Genomic DNA, 3,652 nt, shown 5'->3' with positions numbered 1-3,652 from the left:
GCTGGATTTAGAAAAGGCAGAGGAACCAGAGATCAAATTGCCAACATCTGCTGGATCATCAAAAAAGCAAGAGAATTCCAGAAAAAACATCTACTTCTGCTTTATTGACCATGCCAAAGCCTTTGACAGTGTGGACCACAACAAACTCTCGAAAATTCTGAAAGAGATGGGAATGCCAGACCACCTGACTTGCCTCTTGAGAAATCTGTATGCAGGTCAGGAAGCAGCAGTTAGAACTGGACATGGACCAACAGACTGGTTCCAAATAGGGAAAGGAGTAGGTCAAGGCTGTATATCGTCACCTTGATTATTTAACTTATATGCAGAGTACATCATGAGAAATGCTGGGCTGGATGAAGCACAAGCTGGAATCAAGATCGCCAGGAGAAATATCAACCTCAGATACGTAGATGATATCACTCTTACAGCAGAAAGCAAAGAAGAACTAGAGCCTCTCGATGAAAGTGAAAGAGGAGAGTGAAAAAGTTGGCTTAAAACTCACTGTTCAGAAAACAAAGATTATGGCATCCAGTTCCATCACTTCATGGCAAATAGATGGGGAAACAGTGGAAACAGTGAGAGACTTTATTTTTGGGGGGTCCAAAGTCACTGCATATGGTGACTGAAGCCATGAAATTGAAAGACACTTGCTCCTTGGAAGAAAAGCTATGACCAACCTAGACAGCATATTAAAAAACAGAGACAGTGCTCGCTTCAGCAGCACATATACTAAAATTGGAATGATACAGAGAAGATTAGCATGGCCCCTGCGCAAGAATGACATGCAAATTCATGAAGCGTTCCATATTTTTTTTGGACTCTGTGGGAGAAGGCGAGGGTGGGATGTTTAGAGAGAACAGCATCGAAACATGTATATTATCAAGGGTGAAACAGATCACCAGCCCAGGTTGGATGCATGAGACAAGTGCTCAGGGCTGGTGCACTGGGAAGACCCAGAGGGACTGGGTGGAGAGGGAGGTGGGAGGGGGGATCGGGATGGGGAATACATGTAAATCCATGGCTGATTCATGTCAATGTATGGTGAAAACCACTACAATATTATAAAGTAATTAGCCTCCAACTAATAAAAATAAATGGGGAAAAAAAACCAAAAAGCAGAGACATAACTTTGCCAACAAAGGTCTGTCTAGTCAAAGCTATGGTTTTTCCAGTAGTCACGTATGGATGTGAGAGTTGGACCATAAAGAAAGCTGAGTGCCAAAGAATTGATGCTTTTGAACTATGGTGTTGGAGAAGACTCTTGAGAGTTCCTTGGACTAAAAGGAGATCAAACCAGTCCATCCAAAAGGAAATCAGTCCTGAATACTCATTGGAAGGACTGATGCTGATGCTGAAGCTGAAGCTCCAATACTTTAGCCACTTGATGAGAAGAACTGAATCACTGGAAAAGACTGATACTGGAAAAGATTGAAGGCAGGAAGAGAAGGGACGACAGAGGATGGGATGGTTGGATGGCATCACTGACTCATTGGACATGAGTTTGAGCAAGCTCCAGGAGTTGGTGATGGACAGGAAGGTCTGGAGTTCTGCAGTCCATGGAATCACAAAGAGTCAGACACAATTGAGTAACTTAACCACAGCAATAAGCTGACTTTATTCTGTCAAGTAAGCTATCTTCAGCTGAGGCTATTTTTATTGCTCCAGATGACATCTCCCTCTAGTAAGGTGGGGGAAATGTTAACGCATTTCTTTGCCTCTAATGTTTGGAAGAAATTTACTGAGCGGATATCTGCCTCAAATAAAATTTAATTATAGCTAATTAAAATTTTCAAGAGATGATTTTCTGCCTAATATGCTAGATCTTTGGTTTTGTTTTAATCATTTAACAAATATTGGTCATATGAATTGTTTCTGAAGCCACGTACAAAAAGAGTTCCATGATTTATTTGGATATTGAGGAGAATGTTAGTGATGGCAGAATGGGAAGGAGCAGGATACAGCATTGGATATTTGTGAGAACCCATTTAGCACCAAATAAGTGTTATAAATGAAATAATTGAAACACAGCAGAGATCATGGAACATCATGGGAATACTCTGTCAGGACATGAATCAAGTAATCCCTACAAGGCATATAACGAATAGAGTAAAAGCAGTGATACTACATCTTCAGACACTAAGGGAGCTTTCATGACAACAGGAAACAAAAGGAAATGCAGTACTCCATAATAATTGTTCCCAGAAAGCCACTTCGGCACAAGCACAATGGGAATTATTTTTAAAAACTAACAGACTATGCATTAGAAAGCAATCGCATTGTGCAGGGTCAGTTAGAGTTCTGGAGACAGATATCTGCTCAATAAATTACTTCTGAACTTTGGAGGCAAAGAAATGAGTTAACATTTCTTCTACCTTTCCAGAGAGAGCTGTCATCTAAAATAAAAAATAGCCTTAGCTGAAGATAGTCTACCTGACAGAGGAAAGTCAGCTAAGAACTGTGAAATAAATGATAGAATTACAACTATAGGTACTTTGCAAGCCCTAATGAGATTACTGATTCCATCAAGTCTTATCAATAAGGATTAAGCAAATGGTTGTTGGTAACCGGGACATTCAGTGAGTTCTAGTCTAAAATAAAAATTTGATCACAAGCTGAGAAACATACCTTTACAATGGAAGGATCTGTCTTTTAAATCTCTCAACCCTATGGCCAAATTTTATCACCATTGGTGGGATTACCAGACATTTCTGACTCCCAGTGTGATGCAACACAACCTATGAATTTAACTTTGGCAAAAATGTTTAAACTTAAACTTTATAAAGCCTTTACTTTTGACTTCTAGATTAGAGATTACTGCAGGTGAAGGAACAAGTAAAACACCACCTCAGGAAAGGAAACAAACAATATAAGAAATTTTAAAAGACAACCAGGAAAACTTGCCCAAGTCATAATGTCACTGCAAAAAGTCCTGTGGAAAAACAAAAGCGACTCAAGGAGTCTAATAAGACATGTTTGGATTGAATCTTGTTTCAAATAGACCACTTATAAGCAGACAATAGGTATGAACTGACTATAAAGTGGCATTAATAAATCATTGATTTTGTTAGGTGTGATGTCATTTTTGGCTATGTAAGATGTTTCTCTTTTTAAAAAACTATATTGGAGTGTTAGGATGGAAGGTTATATTTACTTAACCTAAAGTATAACACCATAGGCAGTGTGATATGTATATGAATATATTAGATTTAATCTACAAACTAGAAGCAGAATGCATAAACCAGAGACAGTTAGCATTTTGATGACTACTCAAAAACCCGTCAAAAGTACCTGCTTCTAGCTTCAACTATCTTTATCTCTAGCCACCAAAGTATTTATTCATCGACATAATGGATGTTAGAAATTATCTAGTATTAGTGAGATGACTGTGTTCAATGTATACATATTAGCTGGAAATATTTTGCTGGAAATATTGGTCCTGAATTCTGATGCTCTAATATTATTCCATCTGCCTTGAGTAAACCTCCCACACAAGTTGCTTGTCATTGGCCTGGAAAGGGAGCTAGACTTCACTGGGAATACTGAGGACTGGGATGACTGTGTTGGTGTGTTCATGCTGACAAATGCTCGCTGACTTCAAAATTCAGTCTGAATGTTTCTTGATTTCTCACACTGTAAAATGTGTCACCTCATA

The 3,652-nt window shown here is 38.8% G+C and overlaps 1 non-coding gene across 1 annotated transcript; it reads left to right on the top strand.

Annotated features, from left to right (window-relative positions):
- Positions 1–705: 705 nt before the first annotated feature.
- On the top strand, positions 706–812 carry LOC133062948 (U6 spliceosomal RNA). The gene has a single exon (XR_009694267.1). It is a non-coding gene; the product is annotated as a U6 spliceosomal RNA (small nuclear RNA).
- Positions 813–3,652: the final 2,840 nt, after the last annotated feature.

Source organism: Dama dama, chromosome 9, assembly GCF_033118175.1.
Source record: "Dama dama isolate Ldn47 chromosome 9, ASM3311817v1, whole genome shotgun sequence".
NCBI classification, from domain to species: Eukaryota; Metazoa; Chordata; class Mammalia; order Artiodactyla; family Cervidae; genus Dama; species Dama dama.
The sequence above is the reverse complement of the archived record's forward strand: the minus strand, read 5'-3'. Positions and strand labels throughout refer to the sequence as shown.